The sequence below is a fragment of the Cervus canadensis genome, chromosome 8 (genome assembly GCF_019320065.1).
Source record: "Cervus canadensis isolate Bull #8, Minnesota chromosome 8, ASM1932006v1, whole genome shotgun sequence".
Classification (NCBI taxonomy): Eukaryota; Metazoa; Chordata; class Mammalia; order Artiodactyla; family Cervidae; genus Cervus; species Cervus canadensis.
In genome coordinates, this window is record NC_057393.1 from 2,312,967 (window position 1) to 2,338,030 (window position 25,064).

Here is a 25,064-nt window from a genome sequence, read left to right on the forward strand (position 1 = left end):
CAAACACACAGTGCAATACTGGCGACTACAGCCGGCAGGTGGGGCCTTCCATCCTGCAGCTCATTCCGCTCGTAACTGAGGTCTGGGCCTTTTTGCCCCTCACTCAGTTCCTCCGCCTGCCACCGGCTGCTTCTGGCAGCCACCCGTCAGTTCTGTGTCTATGAGCTCGAGCTTTTGTTTGCTTGTTTTGTTTTTAAAAAGCCCACGGTGAGACAAGAACCCGCAGTCTCTCTCCTGGCTGTTCCGGGTCTTCCCTGCTGCACGTGGGTCTCCTCCAGCCGCGGCAGGCAAGGCCCCTCTGGTTGAGGTGCGCAGGCTTCGGGGCTGTGGCTTCTCTCGGTGAGGAGCACGGGCTCTCGAGGGCAGGCTCAGGAGCTGTGACGTGTGGGTTTCATTGTCCTGTGGTGGGTGCGATCTTCCCACACCTGGGATGGAACCTGTATCCCCTGCATTGGCAGGAGGATTCTTATCCACGGGACCACCAGGGAAGTCCGAGCTTGAGTTTTCGTTTTTGTTTTTTTTAGATTCCATATGTAAGTGACATTTGTCTTCCTACGTCCAACTTGTTTCACTTAGCAGAATGCCCTCGACGTCCATTCGTGTATCTGTAAATGACAAGATTTCCTCGTTTTCTTATGGCTCAGTAATATTCTGTTGTATTTATGTGCCATATCTTTTTTATCCACTCATCCATCAGTGGACACTTAGATGGCTGCTGTATCTTGGTTATTGTAGATCATGCTGATGTTGACATGGGGGTGAATATATCTTTGTGAGTGAGTGTTTCCACTTTCTTTAGATAAACACCCAGAAGCGGAATTGCCAGATCATGTGGTAACTCTAAGTTTTTGAGGAGTCTTCATACTCTTCCCCACAGTGGCTGCCTCAACTTCCGCTTTCCCCACATCCTCACCAGCACTAGCTATCTGCTGTCTCTTTGGTGATAGGCATCCGGACAGGTGTCAGACGCGATCTCACTGGGGTTTTGATTTGCATTTCCCTGAAACTTAGTGATGCTGAGCACTCCTGTGTGTCTGTTGGCCACCTGCATATCTTTGGGGAAATGTCCATTAAGATCCTTTGCCCATTTTGTAATGAGATTTTTGGTTTTATTTTTAATTTTTTTTAAATTAACAATTTATTCTTTAGAAAATCATCTAACCATACCATAAAAAGGTGACAGCAGGACTTCCCTAGTGATCCAGTGGTAAAGAATCTGCCTGCCAATGAGGGGACACGCGTTTCATCCCCGGTCCAGGAAGATCCCACATGCCTCAGAGCAACCAACGAAGACCCAGCACAGCCACAACATGAAAATAAAGTACATTTTTTTTAAAAAGTAGCACAGTCCACCCCACACATCATCAAACAGTCAAAAAGGTCAACCTTCTGGCTTCATCCTCTTGTCCTTTTCTACATCGTATTTATTGACCATTCCCTGCAGAGTGCCCTTCGTTAGGATTTTACAACACACAGATTTGCTCCCGTGGAAGCAAAGCATGCACAGGGCACGCCGGCCACTTAATGCGTCTCATCAAGGATGCTCTGGTCCCCTCCGGCCTCCGAGAGCTTCGTCTTGTGTGGCTCCATCCGGCATCGTCCCCTGATTAGACCGTCGTATTCTGATTTTCTTTTTTTTGACTGCACCACGTGGCATGTGGGATATTATTTCCCCTGACTAAGGACAGAATCTGCGTCCCCTGCATTAGAAGTTCGGGGTCTTAACCAGTGAACTGCTAAGGAAGTCCTTTTACCATCACATTCTTAACTGCCACTTGCTGGATGCTTCCGTTGCTTCCAATTGTCCCAAGTACAAATGAAGCCCAAGCAATCATTAAGACGAAGCTAACACTGTGCGCCTGGGCCCCTAACCCTCGTGGCTCATGCTGTCTGTCCACAGAAAGTCCTCACCGCCTTCCCACGCAGGCCTTCCTGAGCCGGAAACTCTGCCGAGAACTGCCAATGGGCACCCCCAGAATCAGTGCGGTGATGGGGTGAGTTTGCTTAGAAATAAGGATTCATGTATCGAGACAGGTGAGTTGGTAGACTGGCCCCTGCGGGGTCCCCAGTGGTACAGGAGGGGACTGGGGTGATGGGCCCTCCATCAAAGGTGAATGAACTCATCTCCTCCCCACCTGAGCCTGCCATCTGGAGCCAGGCCCGGGGGAAGGGCCACAGATCCAGCCGTAGAGCTGGATCGAGGGTGGGAGGTGGATGGTTTCCAGAGACACCAGGGTGGGAGGGAGGTCACCCTCCAGGTCACTGGTACAGCCCAGCTGTCAGACCAACACGGACAACCCGGGTGTAGACAGAGAGGGCTGGTGAGGCCACGTGTCCTGACTGCCAGGACCCCCAAGCTGCCCCATGGAGGGGAGCTCAGCCCTACAGGGCCAGCAGGGGCCAGTACCTCCGGGGAGTGGTGTGGGTGGGAGCTGCTGGGCGACCCTGGAACTGCAGGCCTGGGGAGGGGTTGTCGGGATGGAGAGGTGAGGACAGACAGGCTCGCATTTCCGGGGAGATTCTGCAGGGCATGGTGTGTCCCACACAGTCCTCTTGAAAAGAATCGGCCAATGTCTTCCATCAGGCTCTGCAAAATCACCTTGGCGTTTCCTTCAAAATATGTTCAACGCGTGAAAAGAAACACAAGTCGGAAGGTGTCTGCTGTCGCGTTACCGACCCTGGATGTTGACGTGGGCAGCCCAGTGCTGCTCCATCTGGCCTGAATCCACACTCTATGCCCTGAGGCTGGACTGCCCAGGTGACCCCAGATGGGGACAAGCGTGGACCGTGGGAGCGGGCCCCCCATTCTTGCTTGCAGACACCAAGGAAGGTCCCATCTTTCTGCCCCGGAGCCTAAGAAACATTGTCATCATTGTTCAGTCGATCAGTCATATCCCACTCTTTCCAACCCCATGGACTGCAGCACCCAGGGCTTCCCTGTCCATCACCATCTCCCAGAGTTTGCTCCAACTCACATCCACGGAGTCGGTGTTCAAGAAACATGGTGTGTTCGAAAGTACTTTCCTAAATCCTTATTCTGAGCAATGAAAACTGAAAATATGGGTGAGGATCCAGGATCTGAAGCAAGAGAAACGTCCCCCTTTGCACTGCATTTCTGTTCCCCGCTGTAGGTCTAGCTGTGTTTACTGGCAGCTTGCATTAGCTAAATACAGGATTTGGAATAACTGGAATACAGCTGTATTACAATCCCTGTCATCAAATAGAGATTTGCAATCGTGTTCAGGGGGGCTGTTGGACCCTCTGTTCAAGGAACATGCATAACTCTCTGCGATGTTCCTGGCGCCTCTCCTGCTTGGCTTCTCCTGGCGATGAGCCTCTGTGTGAAGGTGCCGGGTGCCTGAGGCTCCCCGGGGTCAGATCCTGTCACACCAGCCCACACCTCCCCCAGGCCGAGTCAGAGCATGGCTCACACTGCACCCAGGTCTCCGTGGAAACAGCCGGGCACCCCGGCGCCGGTGACCAAGGATGCGCACGGCTCCGCTCAAGTGTCTGCTCCCCCTGGATTTGCATTCCTGACAGCGAGCCTCACAGCGATTCCCCGTGATTTCCTTAATCCTGACATTTCCAGCATGCGGCACAACAGAAAGGTCATAAGCTGGCTAATTTTAAAATAGTGTTTTGATCACTTATCTTGCTGGAGTGTCAAACACGGGGCTGGCGGAACTGACACGTGCTTATTACCACCTTTGGGTTCCTGAAACCAAACCGAGTCATTTGAAGGCCTGTCTTGAGCGAGCCCGTAGACGGCCATCAATCAGGGGCCTGGCCATTTAGAACAGTCCCCACCAAGAGCTGGCCGCTGAGCACTCATCGGTCTAACTGCTGCTTTAGAAACTTTGATATTTCTTCTCAGAAAATGGTGTTTGGGGGTCAGCATGATGCAAAGAACAATAATAATAATTTGTTAGACACTTGCTATGTAGGGGGTTTTAGCATGAACTATCGAGTGTAGCAACTCACTTCTCACCCCTCTGGCCGGCAGGTACCCTCGCGATCTGCACTTTTTTAAGGTTGGAAAAAGCCACGGGGCGGGAGGTGCCAGGTGGAGAGGAGAGGGTTTGCGTCTCCCGTGACCGAGGGGCTCCATGAAGCGACTCCTGCTTGTTGCTCCTTCATCTCTACTGTCTCCTCTTAAATTAGAACAGCAGAAAACTGGGACAGCTCTTTATTTTGCACAAAGTATTTTTCCTTTATGGAAAGTTGGGACGAAAGGGAACACAGGACCCTCTGGGGCCCCCAGCCCAAGTCTCTGGCTGCCGTGAACGCGTGGGACGCGGGGAAGGGGGGCATTTAGCCCCATTGTAAAGTGAAAGTCACTCAGTCACGTCCAAGTCTTTGCAGTCCTATGGACTAAGCCTTCCCTGGAATTCTCCAGGCCAGAATACTGGAGTGGGTAGCCTTTCCCTACTCCAGGGGATCTTCCCAACCCAGGGATTGAACCCAGGTCTCCTGCATTAAAGACGGATTCTTTACCAGCTGAGCCACAAGGGAAGCCCAAGAATACTGGGGTGGGTAGCCTATCCCTTCTCCAGTGGATCTTTCTGACCCAGGAATCAAACCGGGGTCTCCTGCCTTGCAGGTGGATTCTTTACCACTGAGCTATCAGGGAAGCCCCAGACAAGTACAACGAGGCATAGGGTGTGAGGTGACCTGCAAAGTCACACAGCTCGAGAGACCGCCAGGGTTTGAGCCTGGAACACCTGCCTTCCAGGCTTCGCTGCTTTTAGGGTCTGACTGGACAGCTGGCGGTGGGGCAGGGAGGGCAGAATGTCCGTGTTACAGGAAAACTCAGAAACGTGCTACAAAGAGAGCATGATCAAAGCTTCTTCTAGACATGCCTGAGAAATGCCTGTTTTGATGGAGAGTTTCCAGCTGCTTCTGTGATAACTCTTGGCCTCAGCTTTGGGGCCAAGGGCCAGAGTGAGATCGTGAGGAAGACTGAGTGATTATAACCAGTAGATGTGGAGAAAGATGCGCCATGGCATTCAGTTGCTGCAGCAACTCTACAGCTCCTGCCCTTTGCAAACGAGGGACACGGGGCTGAGAAATGCCCGCCCAATTGGAGAGGAGCCCAGCGGCTCCTCCTCGCCAGGCTTCTTGCTGTCCATGGCTTCCTGGGGGTTCCCCGCCACCCCAGGTGCTGAGGCAGACCCCCTAGGAGAACCCAGCCGAGGGCGGGCCCCCTAACCTGGGTCCCCTCCCTGACCAGGCCCAGGCGCTGGCCTTGCCTTGGTCTCCTGGCATGGCCAGCCCCGGGAATCTGACCCCAGGGGCTGGGTCTCCACCCCGAGTCCGTGGGTCTGAGTTCCTGTCCTACATCCGGTTCCTTCTCACCTGTTGCTTCTCCAGGACCCGACAGCCGGAAGCAAACGGTCCATCCCCAGGGACACCCCCAGGATTTCTAATCCTGGCCTTGTTGGCCCCCCTCCTGCATATTGAAGCCTCCGCTCTCTCCTATCCACCCAGGCCAGCCCCACTCCCAGTGACCCTGGCTCCCCAGGCCTCCACGACCCAGGATCATTCACTCAGGCCCTTGACAGAGGTCCCGTACTCACATTATCTATCTCAATTGATGGTGAGCAGCGATTCCGCTGCTCCCAGCCCCCTCTAGTCTCTGTTTTTGCGTAAACAAGAAGGCTTTCCCATCTCACTCGGAAGAAAACTTCTTTCTCCTTCGTATAATTACAACTGTGATGATCACTGTCTCGCAGTAGGAATCTGTTTATTCCTCCATGTAAACCTTCTTGTCTTGCCATCTAATTTCCATTCACAGTGAAAAAAGATACAAGCACATTTCTTTTCACCCAAACCTTTAAAAAAAACGGGTATCACTTTTGTTTCTTCTGAATGTTATTACCTCTTCAAATCACATCATTACTTTCCCTTATTTTTCTTAACAGATGAGAAAGTGCAAGTCTCTGTAATTACAGACTGGATCCCAAATGTCACAACTTCAGATCACCCATCACCGGTGTATCCTGGTGTACAACCCACACTTCTCTCAGAAAGAGAGGTGTATTGGTCAGGATGGTCCTGGCAGTGATTTGGCAGCACCTGGAGCAGGTCAATGGTTTGAAGAGACAGGGTCCTGGCTTTGTAAAGTAAAAGTGGTTGTGCCAGTCGGCTTCCCAGGTGGCGCTAGTGGTAAAGAGCTTGCCTGCCAATGCAGCAGACATGAGGGAAGTGGGTTGGATCCCTGGGTTGGAAAGATCCCCTGAAGGAGGAAATGGCAACCCACTCCAGTGTTCTTGCCTGGGAAATCCTATGGACAGAGGGACGTGGGGGTACAGTCCATGGGGTCACAAAGAGTCGGACACGACTGAAGAGACTTAGCACACACATGTGCCAGTCAGGGGGATACACGCAAAACCCAGACAGTCCTTTGCCAAGGAAGGAAGAAGTGCTGGGTTTGCTCTGGGCTTTGGCGGAATGTTCTCTGCCATTGCAACCGTGCTGATTCCTGGGGACTCCTTCCTGCAAGCAGTCTGAGGGACTCCAGGTTAATGAACAGAAGTACTGGTGACTCCCAAAGACACGTCACTACTGTGACAGCCAATAGCAGAACTGCTTGCCCGTCCCCTGGAGCCAGGCACCAAGCCAGGGCACGGCCATGCTGATCGAGAAGGGAGCCCCAAATGCCGGGCGTTCCTTGCGGACTGAATGCTGGTGCTCCTCTCAGATTCCTACGCTAAAATCCTAACCCTAGTGAGGGTGTCAGGAGGGGGGACTTTGGGGAGGTGACAGATCATGAGGGTTGGGCCCCTGTGATGGGATTCATGCCCTTATAAGAGACCCCCAGAGCCCTCTGGCCCTCTCCCCACCCACTTGAGGACACAGGAGAAACCCGTCAGCTGCAACCTGGAAGGGGCTTCTCACCAGAACCCTGCCGTGCTGGCCCCCGGATCTCAGATGTCCAGCCCCCAGAGCTGAGAAGTAAATTCCATGGCACTTTGATTACAACAGCCCCAACTGCCTGAGATAGGATGAGAGAAACCAGGGTTCGGAGAATTGAAACGACTGTCCTGAATCACACAGCTGGGTGCCTGAGCTGGGATCTGAAAGCAAGTCTATCTGATTAGCTGACAAAGGTCCAGAGAGTCAAAGCTATGGTTTTTCCAGTAATCATGTGTGGATGTGAGAGCTGGACCATAAAGAAGGCTGAGCACTGAAGAATTGATGCTTTCGAATCATGGTGTTGCAGAAGATTCTTGAGAGTCCCTTGAAATGCAATGAGTTCAAACCAGTAAATCCTAAAGGAAATCAACCCTGAATACTCATTGGAAGGACTGATGTCGAAGCTAAAAATCTAATACTTTGGCCACCTGATGCAAAGAACTGATTCATTAGAAAAGACCCTGATGCTGGGAAGGATTGAAGGCAGGAGGAGAAGGAGGTGACAGAGAATGAGGTGGCTGGATGGCATCACCGACTCAACAGACACGAGTTTGATCAAACTCTAGGAGATAGTGAAGGTCAGGGAAGCCTGGTGTGCTGCAGTCCATGGGGTTGCAAAGAGTGGGACACAATTTAGTGACTGAACGGCAAGTGTCTGAGCTGATGCTGCGCTCTGCTCTGTGAGGTCTCCCCACCTCCCCTCCCTCAGTGAGTAGTGAGGTTGGGAGAAGGCAAGTCCGGGAGGCTGAAGGTGGCGGAGCACTGGCTGGTGCCAGGCAGCCTTGAGCCCAGGTCCCCTTTCGTTCCTGTCACACGTCCTGCAGTTCAGGGTCCCGAGCTCAGAGCAGCAGGTGTAGCAGCCAGCTACCAAGGTCCGGAGCCTGGCCCCAGACCCAGCTGGCTCTGACTCAGGCCCTCGCTCAGCTGGCTGTGGACTTGACCCCGACCCTCTGTAGCCGTCACTGTCATCAGAACTGCACTGCTGTCTCCGCACGCAGAGACACCCCAGGACCGCCTCCCTTCCTCCCAGAACTGCTCCTCCTCCTCACGGGACCCCCAGCACCTTGTCTCACAGGTAACAGCCAGAGATGGGAGGTCCACATCCTTCCCAGGTGGCCCAAGTGGTAAGGAACCTGCCTGCCAAAGCAGGAGACATGAGAGATGCAGGTTCCGTCCCTGGGTTGGGAAGATCCCCCGGAGGAGGAAATGGCACCCCATTCCAGTATTCTTACCTGGAGAATCCCATGGACAGAGGAGCCTGGCGGGCTATGGGCCATGGGGTCGCAAAGAGTCAGACAGGACTGAAGTGACTTAGCACTTAGCACGCATCCTCACAGGAAACTCTCGTAGGTGGGGGGAGAGGGTAGTTCTGCCTGTAGGTCTTTCCTCCCCTTTTTCCTGAAGTTACTGGTTTAAACTCCCCCAATCCCAACTTCCTGCCAGCCTTCTCTCTGATTCTTGATGATGATGCTAGAAGTTCAGGTGGAGTCCCTCGCTCAGGACTGCTTTGCAGGCGTAACCTGTCTTCTTCTGACCCTTATTGTTTTATGCACGTTTCCTAGAAGATGCTCTTTACACCGGAGTTTTTAGGTGACCAGCTCCTTAGGCGTGTTGAATGCCCAGATGGACAGCATGCCTGTCTCCCAGAGATGAGCACAGTCTGATTGGTGTGTAGGGGTCTCCTCAAGTGGGGAGCACGAGAGTACCTCTGTTTGTGTGAAGGACCGCTGGATGTCGTTAGGTGGAGACAGACTGTGTTTGCTCTGTACAGAAGTGCCCAATGACAAGTGCATGTGGACTCACAGCCACTAAAGGGCTGCACTGCACCGGCAATCACGTGGCTATCTCCCAGCTGCAAACCCACTCTCCTGTCCTCTGCTCTGTGATGCTGCAGCCACACTCTTCCAACCTCACTTCTGATTCTGCAGGTGGCTCAGTAGTAGGTTTTGCCAAGAGGACAGACCGTCAGGCTGGAAGAGGAGGAAGGGGATCACGCTCCAGTTTGCTTCCTGTTTTCTTACTATTGCTAGTCTGGGGTGGTTACTATGAATGTCATCCTAGCAAGAAGTCTTCCCAGTGGACTTCCCAGAAGTTTCCTGTAGATGAAAACAGCTTGCAGCCTTTCCCAAGCCAGCAGGATCAGCCCGGTACACCCCCCACACCCCCTCACAGCCCTGGGGCTCAGCCCCGCAGGGACTCTTCTCCAGCCAGCCAGCACCCAGCTCTGAGGTCTGATGCTCAGCTCCGAGGGAAGTGCCCTCTTGGCTCAAAGTTTTAATCGCCTCAGGCTCTCCCTTGTCCTCTGGTGGTGGTTTCAGCGGTTACCGCCTCTGTGACACTTCAGCATTGCCTATTTACCAGTCACCTAGTTAACGAATTTATATTAAATTATTCCTGTTTAGTAGCTGGTGCAGTTTGTGCTTCCTGATCAGTCACCAACTAGTATTCAGTTTCACAAAAATTCCTCCTGCTAAGAGGGGTGGCGTCCAGCAGAGAAGGACACGGGCTCCAGAGCCAGGACCCTCAGGCTTACCCCTTGGCCCTGGCAGTGGCCCTGGAAATGTGACATAAACTTCCTGTTCCCTGATGTTCTAGTTCATGAAGTTGGGGTCTACTTTATAGGCTTGTTCTGGGGATTAAGGCAGTTAAAAGATACAGAGGACCAAGGAACACAAAGACCACTAAATAAGCATTTAAACTTTTAAATAACAACGCTTAATCACTCAGTTGTGTCTTATTACTATTATTATTATTATTGCCATGGGAGAGTAATTAAAAAATAATAAAAATGCTAGCGGGTACTCTTCCAAGAGTCTCTCAAGGGACTCTTGAAGTGGTTGGATGGCATCACCGACTCAATGGACATGAGTTTGAACAAACTCCGGGAGTTGGAGATGGACAGGGAGGCCTGGCGTGCTGCAGTCCATGGGGTTGCAAAGAGTCAGACATGACTGAGGGACTGAACTGAACAGAACTCTTCCAAAAATAACCCCCAAATCTTACCTCCTAATAATAAACATTATTAATATATTAACATCAATGCAGACTTTTTGACTTAAGTACAGATAGAATAGAAACTATGCATACGGGAGAATAGCATTTTACCTCAGCAGAATCATAATATATAACACCGTTTTATGAGTACATTAAGTTTGATTTTACTAGGCTTAAACCAGAAAGAACAGAGGCAAAGTCGAGGAAATTTCTGGTTTTTAGATAAATATCTCTATATCTTACTTCCTACAAGATCCCCCTGCGATTTTAAAAATAACAACATTATGAAAAATATCTAGGCTCTAGTCCTTTGCTTAGATAGAGTTTCCATTTTACTCAAACAGTTGACTCGCTTTACTGGGAGAAGAGATTTAAAAGGCCCAGGGTTTCACCCACTCACCTCATTCCGGGCTTGTCAGCGCGGGTGTTATTATCTTGATTGCTATTGTCAGGGTTTAGAAAACATTCTGTTCCATAACTGCAGTTCTCACAGGTGTTTATTATCAGTGCTCCCGCAAAGTCCTTGTACCACAGGTTTTCCATCCCCGAGAGCCCTATTTTTATTCATCTCTGTTCTCAAATCCATGTCAAACAGACATTTCCGGAGGATGAACAGTTACAGTATTCCCGAGGAAACTCCAAGCCGGGAGACGGAGCGGCTGGTCCCTGCACTGGGGGCATCACGGAGGACCAGGTCTGTGCTGGACACGCATCTCCTTCACCCATCAGCATCTCCTTAAAGTGACCTCGAAAATGTCCCACGGTGAGTCCAGCATGGGTCCGCTCGCAGGGCCCTCTGTCCAGCAGCCTCACGCTGTTACAATGAACCTTCCTCGGGTTGGGCCTTAGAAACAGATGGTGCAGGCACCCAGCGCCATGCCTGCGGCTCCAGGAGGAGGTGCCCGCCCCAGGGCCCCCTCCCAGGACCTGCCCCGATGGAGGGTGTGCCTTCCGAGAGCCTCCCTCGGGGTGGACACAGGGACCAAGGCAGGAACGAGGCCCTTCACTCCTGCTCACACCTCCAGGCTCCCCTCTGAGACCATCTCTCCGAGTCTCAAGGACCCCCTTTCCTTGCTGGATGTCTTGGGGGGGGCAGTTCTCATAGAAATATATTCTCCTAACTCTTGTTTTCCTGAAAGTATCTCTTCCTTAAAAAAAAAAAATCAACTTCATATAATAAAAGACACTTGAATTAAGTGAACAGTTGAGAGAGTTGACTCCACACTCAGGATAAATGACCCCCCAAAGTCTCTCACGCCCCTGCCTTGGGTTTCTGGACCACAGCACACCCAGTCCCGGGAAAGCCCGGATCTGCCTCCCCGCACTGGTTTGGTCTGCTCCGGGGTTTCACATAAAGGAGATCACTCTTGTGTGCTGGTACTCTGCACTCTGCCATCAGGGCATAAAATCAAATAACGAAACTAATGAACACAACTGTATTTCAGTTAATTCACGCAGACTCACTGAAGAGGGGAGAAACTCACCCAAGAACGTTTGAACAAGATGACTTGACTGTGTAGGCTGATGTAAAGGCCAGAAAGAAGAGCCTGTGGGCAGATGCTGACCTCTGGTTGGTGAGTTTGTTTTCCCAGTGGTGTGGTTGGCGCTTCGGAAATGCACTTCTAAGAAGACAGGAGTGTGTGAACAGGAGCGTACCCGAGGTGAGGCGCTCAGCTCCTCGGGTGGTGGAGGGGAATTACAAACACAGAAGCAGGAGCTACGGTCCCCATCCTGAGCTCAAAGTGAGGTGTGCATATTCACACCTGTCAGGATCCACTTGCCAGAGCACAGAAGCCTTCTCCAGCCATTCGTATCAAGAAATACAAAATCTGAGCGTAATTGTGAGAAAACCTCAGACAAACTCACATTGAGCATTTTATAAAATAACTTCCCATGCTCTTGAAGGATGTCAAAGCATTGAATCGTAAAAGGGAGAGGTTCTGACCTAAATTAGGGGGAACCAGGCAGCTGGATCTCGGATCTCAGGCTGCAAAAAGTGAAATGAGAGTGAAGGACATTATGGGAACAATGGGAGAACGTTGAATAAGGATTTTTGGATTAGATAGTAACATCAGACTGCTGCAAAATTTCCTAACTTTGAAAATTATACTGTGGTTATATAACAGAATGACCTTGTTCTAAGGGGATGGATGCTAAAGTGTTTAGAAGCAAAGGAACACCATGACAGAAAATATGTGTGTGTGTGAGAGAGATATTTGAGTCATATATGATCATGGAGAGAGAAGGTGCACAAGTGATAGTTGGGGAAAAGGAAATAATTGGTGAGTTGGGGTAAAATGTAGATAGGGCTAACTTACTATTCTTACACATTTTCTGTTTTTGAAATCATGTCAACAAATGTTCCCTACATGGTATTATCTCACAGTCTTCTGGATCTCATTTCTGAAATTCAGCTTTCAGTCTTATTGTTCCTGTGAAGGTAGGGGTTTTTCTCCCTCTTTTTTTATGTACATGTAATTTATTTCTTCTCATTTATTTATTTTTTAATTGAAGGATAATTGCTTTAAAGAAGTTTGTTGTTTTCTGTCCAGCCGCGGCATAAACCAGCCATAGGTGTACATACACCCCTCCCTTTTGAACCTCCCTCCCATCTCCCTCTCTTCTCCCCCTTTTAATATTTTCTTTATTTTGCTTTCCAGGTCTTCTGGTCTCTGCTTTTCAGAAATGTGAGAACAGTTTGCCTAAGTGGGGTTTTCTTTGTGTCTATCCTGCTCTGGATGTGGAACGTGTTTTAAATCCACAACATGACATTTTTAATTAGGTTTGGGTCTCTGTAATGAACTGTGTTCCCCCAAATTCCTATGTCAAAGTCTTACCCCAAATGTGACTGTGTGTGGGAAACAGCCCTTAAGGAGGTAAATCTATGCTTAAATGAGGTCATAAATGTGGGGCCCTAGTCCTACGGGACTGGTGCCCTTTTAAGAAAAGGAAGAGACATCAGAGATTTTTTTCTTCCCAAGCTCATAGAGGAGAAGCCACGTGAGGACTCAGGAGGGGTGCAGGCCGAGGAGACCCAGCCAGCTGGAGCCGTGACCACGGGCTGGCAACCTCCAGAACCGTGAGGAGGTAGCTCTGTTGTTTAAGTCATGCAATCTGACAATTGTCATGGCAGCCTGGGCTGACGAATACAGCATCAGTTTTGGGAAGCACACAGCCAGAATTCTAAATAGTCCCCCCATCTATTCTCTCTCTGCTTCCCTTTGGAGATGCTAATGTACAGTATGTAAGTCTATGTATAAGCTAGATAAGCAACAAGGCTACAGTCCACAGGGTCTCGAGGAGTTGGATACGACCAAAGCAACTTAGAATGCATGCAGAGAGAAATATAGTCATTGCTTTGTAATAAAGCTAAATGGAATATAAAATATAAGAATGTTGAATCACCATGTTGCACACCTGAAACTGTTATAATATTATAAATCAACTATACTTCAATAAAAAATTAAATGGTGTGTAAGTTTCTTGGACACTAGAGTCTCAGAGAAGTTTATCAGTGAAATAAGGTTCTCATCTTCCTTGTGTGTGTGCTAAGTTGCCTCAGTCACGTCCAGCTCTTTGCAATCCTATGAACCGTAGCCCACCAGTTCCTCTGTCCAGGGGATTCTCCAGGCAAGAACACTGGAGTGGATTGCCCTCCTCCAGGGGGTCTTCCCGACCCAGGGATTGAACCCAAGTGTCTTACATCTCCTGCGTTGGTAGGCGGGATCTTTACCAGTAGCGTCACCTCATTCTCCTTAGAATGGAGTGATGAACGTGGCTTTCATTACTAGTGTTTCTCTAGTGTTGGTAAACTGCATGAATTTTTGACTTGGAGATTTCTTTTAAAAAACTAAAACATGAAAATGTTTTGAGGAGAGTTTGGTATGTATCCCAAATAGTCAACTAAAGCAAGTCTGAGCCCAGCAGACTTGAAGTTCTATCCCGTGAGTCTAAGTATCTCTGAAAATGATAATCTGTGTTAAAGCATCATCTACTTTGAAATCTATAAACTGCAAGTGATGGTGAGGAGAGGCACCCATGAGCTCTCCCAGGGGACGTTTCTACGCACAAGTCTCAGACCGACTCCCAGCTCTGGATGATAACGAAAAGGAGTCCGGCAACTCCACAGAGACCTGTCAGTTTCGGCATCTTCTGAAAGATGCTTTGATCTAATCTATGAAAAGAAGTGCTGCTGGCTTGAGGAATGAAAACAGACAAATGCCAAGGCAGCAGAGCGCCAGTAAACCACCAGGCTGACCCCGAAGCCACATCAGACTCTGGGTGAGGCTGTTAATTCTGGCCGTGCAGCCCCTCACGCTGGAGGACGTGCAGCTGAACCTGGCGGGTCCCCAACACTTTGGCCATGGCTGGTCTGTCAGTATCCAGTATTGAAGTGATTTCTGTAAAATGATTGGCATTTTAAAGAGTGAGCAAGTGATTGTTGATTAGTGAAGAAGAACCTACTAATTGTCTTATAAGAAGTATGACATCGGTATAAGAATGCAGTATTCAAGTTATTTTGGAGGTGCATGCAACATACAAATTTATTTGGAAATTCAAGCAATGTATAAAGGGATGTTTTAGAGGTCTTTCAACTTAAATGTCAGAAATTGAGAATGTTATAACATTCTAGTTAGTGTCAAAGACAATTCTGAAATTGTTTCCTCGTCTGAGAAGGAATCCAGGGCTTCTGATCTGCATGCTACATTGGCAATGCTCTGTTAAAGGCAGCTCTATGATTCCAGGTTGGGGTTCTCTGGTCACCCCGCAGCCTTGCTGTGTGAACCCTGACCCACCTGGCAGCTAGCCTGGCATGTGGCCACACACTGGGAGCCAGCCTGGGCCCGGGGCCTCCTTGTCTGGTCTGGGAATCTCAGTCCCGGTTCTGTCATTTGTGACCACTGCAGTGTGGTGCAGGGATGTTGGGGTGGGGGCACACCCCGGAAATGACTGGAGGCCAGGTCTGACCTCTCCAGGGAGCATCCCCATGACGTGGGCTTCACGGCACTGATGCGGCCTCTCGGAGATGGGGGGGTGGGTAGGAGGCCCGGAGCACGCATCCCCATGTGGCGGGCACACCCCGGGGTGAGGAACAGAGGTCCTGTGTCATCTGTCCCCTCTCCCGCCCGGCTGTGCCCAAGCCTCAGCCTGTGGCCACGTCCAGGGGCTGAAGTGTGGATCTTGGCACACACACGTGCCGCAGCCGTCCTCTCCTGGAGCAGGTGAGCTCTTGTTCACTCAGAATTCAGTGGAGGATGAAGGGCAGGGGGCGGGCTGAACCTCAGTGCAGACAGCACGCGCAAAGCCGCCTCCCCCTCTGATTCTGTTAAACGTCATCCGGAAACCAAGTGTGGACCTGATTGCACCTCTGCTATAGAAGCTCTGCTGACCCACTTCGGAGGCCACTCAGCAAAGACCTGTTTCCCGCGGCTCACTAGTGGCCAGCTGCAATTGTTCTACTTTATTTGCAAGGGCAGGGGCGAGAAATGAACATGTCCTAAACGAGAACTCTTACTAGAGAGCAAACACAACTCATTAAAGACAAGATGCGGGTGGTCGGACACAGTCACCCAGCTGCAGAGAAGTTGCCAAGGACACGACCGAGGGATTCCTCGCTGGGGCCTGGAGACTCGGAGATGCCGGGGACCAGCCGTGCCTGCAGGAGGCGGTGGTCTCTCAGGAGGGTCTTGTCGGGTGACTATGGCCATAACATGTCTTCAAAGCTGAATTAAGTTGTCTTTCCTGCCAGTAACTTCCCAACATTACTGGTTTACTCACGCAAATGAACTCACTGGTTCAGGGCAAGATAGCCACCTTGTAGAACAAAATAGTTGTTTCTAAGGGTTAAAGGCATTTTTTTTAAAAAAAACAAGACTACAGCAAAGCCCTCCAAACAAGTACTGTTTATTTGTCAATTAAAGAACTTTCTTTTTAGAACAATTTTAGATTCACAGTGAAACTGAGTGTAAGCCTGAGCCCCTGCCCGCTGACTCACTCAGGTACAGATGCCCCCAGGAGTACACCCCACCGTAATGGCATGTTCACTAAGAAACCTGCACTCACAGACACATCTTAGTGCCCCAAGGCCTGCAGTCTACACAAGGCTCACTCTTGGTGGTGTACATTCTGTGAGTTCGCACAAATGTGTGATGGCATGTATCCACCATCACTTTTGGTTTTCAGAGGCCACACTTGCTTTATTGACAGAGAAGGCTTTCTAGGAATTCCTGGGACTGAGTTGCCCAGAACAAGGCTGGTCTGACATGTATAAGGAGTCAGACATGGAAAGGGGCATCCTGGAGATCTTACCCAGAGTGGGAAGGACACAGGTGGAAGGGCAGCTCTCCCGGACCCCCGGGAGAGGGAAGACTTCCAAGGCGTGAGGGTGGGGCGAGAGAGGATGGTGCAGTGGGCAGAGTGGCGGCTCCCCCAGAATGTCCGTGTCCTACTCCCCCAAACCTGTGGCTGCACCACATACAGCAAAGGGGCTTTGCAAGTGGGATTAAGAATCTTTAAAAAGGTAGATTATCCTGGGTTATCCAGATGAGCCCCCAAGTAATCACAAGGGTTCTTACATGCGATGAGTTTTCCCAGGTACTTTGCATTAAGTGGTCACTGCCGGATCACAGGAAGCCTCTCTGTCCTCGGGCTGGGCCGGCCCGGACCTGCTCTTACAGTCTGGAATCACCAGGGTCACGTTCTCTGCTTTTGCCTTCTCTCTAACCTGTTCATGCTTCCTCAGAGACAGTGTTCCCAAAGAAAAGGGAGCAGTTCTAAAGAGGACAGGGCCACCTGATGTGGAGAGCTGGCTCATTGGAAAAGACCCTGATGCTGGGAAAGATTGAAGGCGGGAGGAGAAGGGGACGACAGAGGATGAGATGGCTGGATGGCATCACCAACTCAATGGACATGAGTTTGAGTAAACTCCGGGAGATGGTGATGGACAGGGAGGGCTGGCATGCTGTGGTCCATGGGGTCGCAAAGAGTCGGACACTACTGAGCAACTGAACTGAACTGAACTGTGGGGAATAGACAGTAAGCTATGTGCCTCCAGGGAGCTGATGTAACGGTCCTTGGGTCGGGATGTTCCGAGAATGCCAGGTGTGGTCTTTCTCACACAGTTACAAGCCTGGAGCCTTAAACAGTGCCTGACACATTGCAGGAGATGATAAATATTTGTTGAAGGGATAAACAAAGTCTTAGACACTCAGGGAAATCTGTTGAATGAAATGAACATGTCCTGCCTTCTAGATGTGGGAATTGGAATTATTAAGGGAATGGCCAGTCCTCACTCAGAGGCCTCAGAGCTTTGAGGAAGCCACAGCACAGATACGGACAAGACTCCAGTGCAATGGAAGGCGGGCACCACAGAAGCGAATCCACTTCCCAGGGTCACCAGAGAAATACCCAGCATGTGTCAGATTGCAGAGAGTTCCCAGAGTCTTGAAATATCCCAAAAGTAAGTAAGTGTTAGTCGCTCAGTCGTGCCCAACTCTTTGAGACCCCATGGACTGCAGCCCACCAGGCTCTTCTGTCCATTAGATTTTCCAGGCAAGGGTACTGAAGTGGGTTGCCACTGCAAATGGCAATTATTGTGAATAAGTGAAGATACGATCTTGTTTGTCTTTCTGCTAAAGAATCCCAAAACAGAGTGTGCTCCCTGAGTGGATCTAGAAAACGAAAGTCATTAGCAATTGGGGCTCCAGAAGGAGTCTGTGTGAGGGGAGCAGTCAGCCCATGTCCAGCATCCTTGTCTGCTCATCACTGACCTGCCAAGAAATGGAGTTCTGCCTGACTGTTGGAAACACGGGATTCGGGGAAGTAATTTCAGCGGTATTTACAGGCAGCAGCGATATGATCTACTGCCATCCTTCATCTCAGAAATAGCTTCGTGCCGCTCATGGACGGGGCTGGAAATTGACATGGAAACTTCATTTTTTTTCCTCCAAAATATTTGGTCCAGTGGACTCTCTTCCCTTCCAGTTCTGTCACCACATCTCAGGATCAGAACGTTATTTCAAGTTCATAACCAGAGTCCTTCTAGTGTAATATTTTCCTCCAAACTCTTGCCCAGATAGTCTTAAATATACTGTTTAAAGAAAAGCCTAAAGTAACAAAGCTTTGCAAATTTATTTGCAAAGGCCTTTGGTGAAACACTCAGAAAAAAAGGAAGTGAGAAGAAAGCATTAACACACTTCCTATCTCCAGGCTGAGGCGAGGAGTCTCCCTCCCCGGGAATTCTGCCTGCCTGCCAGGCGTGGTTCACGGAGGGTGGCTGCTGCCTTCATTGCGGGGTTGGGGATGGAGTCACACTCCGGGGCGCCCAGGGCCTTGGTCTCAGCTCTTGGTGGAGAAGCGGTCCTGTCACCGTGCTGGGAGGTCGTGAGAAGAGTAGCAGAGAAGACCGGCAGACCCAGCTGCCGCCAGACACCCCTCCTCACGCCCGGAGGTGTCCTGGCAGATCACCACACACCGAGCCTCTTCTCTCGCAGGCTGGAGGCCCGACCTCTGAACTCGCGGTGATAGGGCTGCGCTCTCCCCGGGGGTCTCCAGAGGGGATCCTTCCTCCCTTTCTGGCTCCAGGGGGCCCAGGTGTGTCCTGGCTGTGACCGTATCACCTGGTCTCCGCCTCCATCTTCACAGGCCTCCTCCTCCACCTCTGTGTCTCTTACGTAGACGCTGTCACTGGCCTGCGTTGCTGTTTAGTCATTAAATTGTATCTGACTCTTGGTGACCCCATGGACGGCCTGTCCTTTGCCATCTCCTGGAGTGTGCTCAGGTTCATGTCCATCGAGTCAGTGATGCCATCCAGTCATCTCATCCTCTGTCATCCCCTTATCCTCCTGCCTTCAATCTTTCCCAGCATCAGGGTCTTTTCCAAGGAGCCTGTTCTTCGCATCAGATGGCCAAAGGATTGGAGCTACAGCTTCAGCATCTGTCCTTCCAATGAATATTCAGGACTGATTTCCTTTAGAATGGATTGGTTGGATCTCCTTGCAGTCCAAGAGACTCTCAAGAGTCTTCTCCAACACCACAGCTCAAAAGCATCAATTCTTCGGCGCTCAGCTTTCTTTATGGTCCAACTCTCACATCCATACATGACTACTGGAAAAACCATGACATTTCTCACTGGCCTTAGGGTCACCTTAAAAGAGTGTGACCACCCCTGGAGATCCATAGCTACATTTATCTTCAAAGACCCTTTCTCTGAATAAGGTCACTTTCACAGATTCTGGGCATTAGAATGCGGGCTCGTCTTTGGGGGACCCCCATTCATGGGACTGCCCCAGCATCTCACACTTAAAGACTGCGGTGACTGTGCTCCTGGGGGTGCCTGCCAACTCGAAAGAGTAGCATTGGTCCTCCCTCCGGGGACCCTGGAAGGAGGCACCCCAGCTCCAGGTCACATTCACAGATGGACAGCGGGGAGGATTTGGGGCGGACCTCACATGATGCTGCGGAAGTCCATGTGGGAGCCAAGGGGAGTCATGGATGAGCCTCCCAGCCCCTTGTCCCTCGGAGAGAAAATGGAGGCATATTCTCCAGCAGAAGCAGCTCGCTGCAGCCCACGGAGCTCATCTGGGCTGTTGTAAATAGAGTTTCACTGGAACACAGTCACACCCTTCCTTCGGGCACAGCAGCTTGCACACTAGAAGGGAACTGAGTGGTTGCCACCAAGACCCTGCAGCCTGCCAGCCGAAAGCGTGCATGGTCTGCCGCCTACAGGAAATGCTTTCAAACTCCTGACCTCTGACCTATGAACTATGATCCACAGCTTCTGGGATCCAGCAGGCCTGCTCCCATAGTACTGCCCCCACAGTACTTGCCCCCACAGTACCTGCCCCTCAGTACCTGGGCCTCAGTACCTGCCCCACAGTACCTGCCCCCTCAGTACCTGCCCCTCAGTACCTGCTCCCTCAGTACCTGCTCCCTCAGTACCTGCCCCTCAGTACCTGCCCCCTCAGTACCTGCCCCCTCAGTACCTGCCCCTCAGTACCTGCTCCCTCAGTACCTGCCCCCTCAGTACCTGCCCCTCAGTACCTGCCCCTCAGTACCTGCTCCCTCAGTACCTGCCCCTCATAGTACCTGCCCCCTCCCAGTACCTGCCCCTCCAGTACTGCCCTCTCAGTACCGCCCCTCAAGTAACCTGCCCCCTCAGTACCTGCCCCCAGTACCTGCCCCTCAGTACCTGCTCCCTCAAGTACCTCGCCTCGAGTACTGGCCCCCTCAGTACCTTGCCCCTCCAGTACCTGCCCCCTCCAGTACCTCCCCTCGAGTACCTGGCCCCCTCAGTACCTGCCCCTCATAGTACTGCCCCCTCAGTCCTCCCCTCAGTACCTGCCCATCAGTACCGCTCCACTCAGTACCTGCCCCCCTCATAGTACCTTGCCCCCTCAGAACCCTTGCCCCCCTCAGTACCTGCCCCTCAGTACCTGCCCCCTTAGTACCTGTCCCTCAGTACCTGCCCCTCAGTACCTGCTCCCTCAGTACCTGCCCCTCATAGTACCTGCTCCCTCAGTACCTGCCCCCTCAGTACCTGCGCCTCAGTACCTGCCCCTCAGTACCTGCCCCCTCAGTACCTGCCCCCTCAGTACCTCCCCCCACAGACCTGCCCCTCAGTCCCGGCCTTGTTCTCCCCTCTCCCTCCCTGGGATCCGCCCCATCCTCTCCTCCCCCAGGATCCCCGCCCCGTGTACCTGCAGGCATGCACACCTGCTCTGGGGCCACTTCCTGGGGACCGGAGCGTTGCCCCTGAACAGTGGTGTCACAGGTCCTCGCCGGGGAAAGCTGCTGCTGCCGGCCCTGAGGAGCTGCCTCCGGGCAGGGGCAGTGCGCGCCTAGGCGGGTGGGCTGTCCGGGGGGCCGGCTGGAGTGGAGAGTGAAGGGGGGGCCTGGGCGGTGGGCCAGAGCCCAGGCACCTCGAGTCCCGGGGAGGTCTGACCCGGCTCAGGTGGGAGGCGGTGAGGCACTGCGTCTGGGTGCGGTCAGAGTGCGGGGGCCCCGCGGGCCCAAGCTGGCCGCACTTGGCCCCTGTCCCTGCTTCTCCCAGAGGGACGCTGGCGGTGACCACTCACCACACACACGTCTGTTATCTCCGAGCAAAAAGACAAGGATACAGAGGGCTCCCACGAGCTCCGAGTGTGATTCACCCTCCCCGCTGGGTGTGCCTTTAAAGTGCCCTGAGGACACAACCTTTGCTGTCGTCTGTGTGTCCAGGGCCCAGGTCCCTGGGAACGGCCCCGGTGTGGCCAGGCTGCAGGCGGCCACCTGCCCCGTGGATGTGAGCACACGTCAGCCTCGGCCTGACCTACATCCAGGTGACAGCGTGAGTCACTGCAGCTCAGACTCCGTCCTGCGACCCAGGAGCCCTGAAGGGCCACCCCTCAGTGAGGAGGGGGCTCAGCTGTGTGCCTGATGTGGGGAAACCTGACCGTAAAATCTCGAGACGGGGAGCCCGGGGTTTATGGGATTACCAATTTTCTTGCTGTGCAAATTCAATCCTTTTGTAGGGCCATTGCAGAGCCATTGTTAAGGCAGCCTTTCCATGAGTGAAATTAGAATTTTCCGTCTGTTTAGGTGCGGCAGGAGCCAGAATGCTGATGTCCAGGGGGCTGGAACACGGTGCTGTTTCCATAGGAACCCCTCCAGGGCCAGCAGGCTGAGGCCAGCATGGCTCAAAAGCCAAAGTTAAGACGGGAGAATTTACTTTTGGTTATAAAAGTAACATTTCAATGCGGAAAAAATAAATCTTAGAATGCCAGACTGAGAATTCCTACATTCTTAAGGAGTGGAGTTGCTGCACTCCGCACACCTGGAGTCTCCGAGAGGTCATCCTGTGTGGACTGCTGTCCCCGGCTGGTCCCCACCCCCAGTGGGATGCCATCCTGGGGCTGAGATACAGTCAGACAGGGCCATGCACGTGGCTCCTGGCTGCTGGTCAGCTCAAGGGAGGGGACGGGAGGAAGGGGTCTTTTTTATGTTCATTTCAAAGGACTATTGGCTTTTCTTTCAAATCATCTGAAGACTGTGCTTCTAGACTTGGAGGTATCCATGTCAAAGGATCAGCGTGTCTTGCTTTTTTCTCAGCTAATCATTATGCCACGTTTCACACATAATTGGGGACCCTCTGCTCCTAAACTTTGCTCTCGGCTTGTTGTGCACAGAGGTGGGTTTCTCTGAAGCTTCAGATCAGCCCATGGAGTGCAGACCCTAGGGAGCTAAGCAGAGCCCTTCAGAAGACCCCACAGCTGTCAGGGAAGAGCTGTCTGGAAGCACTGTGCAATTGGCCCCTAGGTCAAGAGCTTAATTTTTAAACCAGGGGTTCCGTCCCCAACTTTCGGGCCCCTTTGATGCTCCTATGTTCATCCTTAGAAGAGCCGCCTATTAGTCAAGTCCTGATTCCTCACCTCCCATTAGGAGATAAATGCTAAAAGATTAGCTTCCAAATACAGTCAAAGGGATCCATATCCTTGTCATGTTCATGAAGAACACCCTGCTTAATTTGAAAAAGAAGCCATATTCTTTGTCCTGTGCCCAGACTACCCTGTCACCTATGGCAATCGGGTTAAAAGGGTGGTGTGTGTGTGTGTGTGTGTGTGTGTGTGTGTGTGCATGCACATGCGTGCACACAGGCACTTGCAACTGTGTAGGGGTGGCTCTTCGTCAGCTGGATTATATTACACAGTCCTTTACTAGGAATGGCTAGAACCTGATCAGAACAAGGTTTTCTTTTACTGTTAAAGTGTCTAAACTAGGAACCACCTTACCTCTAAGAGGTGACAAGTCTGCCCTACCTGGGTCTCCCCAGTGTTTCAGAGGTAAAGAAGCTGCCTGCAATGCAAGAGATGCAAAAGACCCGGGTTCAATCCCTGGGTGGGGAAGATCCCCTGGAGGAAGACATGGCAACCCACTCCACTGTTCTTGCCTGGAGAATCCCATAGATGGAGGAGCCTGGAGGGCTATATAGTCCATGGGATCGGAAAGAGACAGACATGACTGAAGTGACTGAGTGTGGGCACACACACACACACTCACACACACACACTCTCTCACACACACTCACACACATACTCACACTCTCTCACACACACACACACATACACTCACACACCACACACACTCACACACACACATACACACTCACACACACACAGACACTCACACACACACCACACACACTCACACACACACATACACACTCACACACACACAGACACTCACACACACCCCACACACACACACACACAGACACTCACACACACACCACACACACACCACACACACTCACACACACACATACACACTCACACACACACAGACACTCACACACACACCACACACACTCACACACACACATACTCACACACACTCTCACACACACACACTCACACACACACTCTCACACACAACACCCCACACTCACACACACACACTCTCACACACACTCACACACACATACACTCACACACCACACACACTCACACACACATACACACTCACACACACAAACACTCACACACACACCACACACACTCACACACACCCCCCACACACACACTCACACACACAGACACTCACACACACACACCACACACTCTCTCTCACATACTCACACACACACTCTCACACACACATTCTCACACACACACACATCACACACACACACTCACCACACACTCTTCACACACACACACACTCACACACACACTCTCACACACACACCACACTCACACTCTCACACACACTCACACACACACTCACACACACTCACACTCTCACACACACTCTCACACACACACACCACACACTCTCACACACACTCACACAGACTCACACACTCACACACACACTCACACACACAGACACACCCCACACACACTCTCACACACACTCACACTCACACACACACTCACACACACACACACCCCACACACACACTCACACACACACACACTCACACACACACTCACACACACACACACACTGCCCCACCTGAGTGGTAAGCCCAGGTGCACTGGGTTGGATGTGCTTAGTCTGGACAGTGAGTAGAACCTCTGAAGACAGAGACAGTCAAATGGGCGGCGGGGATTGTGCTTTCCCCACCTTTCCGCACTGTCCACGTTATAAGGTCAGCAGAGTAGCTCTCACATCAGTGGATAACTATGCTGCATGAATTGTCTGGAGCTGTTCTGCATGGGGCAATTGTCTCCTCTTAACTTATTAACTCATTCAAGCATCTACCTGTGTCTGATGGAGTCTTGGGTATTTATTTGATGAGTGTTGTAGTTAAGTTAGCATCTGCTGTTTCAAATGTCCTGTTATGTCTCTCCTGTTGTGTCTGGGTTTCCCTAGGAACTCCTTCTTAAATAGAGCCTGTGCCTTTCGGCTCTATTGCAGTCATCTGTGTTTTATGCTGGAGCCCTGTTGATAGGGTGGGAAGGGAAAAGGAGGGGAAATATTCTATAATCTTGTATTAAATTCAATCCCTTACTCAGCCTGTGACTCTGGACTGGATTTTCACAAGCTTGGGGGGTTACTCATTTTCGAGGTCTTTTTTTGTTTGTTTGTTTGTTTTGGCCTACTAGGTGAGACAGGGAGGTAGAGGGGTTGGACAGGTTGACTGCCCTCCCCCACATGGAGTAAGGTTTTAGCAAAGTCATTTCTATTTTTGCACAGAGAACACTCAGAGACTATTTCTAAATGGTTACTTCTCCTCCACCCCCACTCCCACCAGAGCAGTAGGGAGATTTTTTTTTTCTTTGGTTTTGCTCTGTGAGAATCTGGTGGGATTCTTGGAAAGAAAACCCATGAAAGTAGGCCCCCCACAAAGCTCTAGCCCCAGGATTTTTAAGTCTCTCCCTAGTCCATGCTCAGCCTCCAGAAACACATCAAAATGACAATTAATGGCAACCCACTCCAGTATTCTTGCCTGGAGAGTCCCATGGATGGAGGAGCCTGGTGGGCTACAGTCCATGCAGTCATAAGAGTCGGACATGACTGAAGCGACTGAGGCACACACAGGGTGTGGCCCCGTGGCTTCTGTCTGTGGCACGTTGACCTTTGTGGCTTCCCCTGACCCCCTGGATTCACTCACCTCCCCAAGTCTCAGGGTGGAAGTTGACTTGCACCCATAGTTCCCCAAAGGTGCCAAAAAT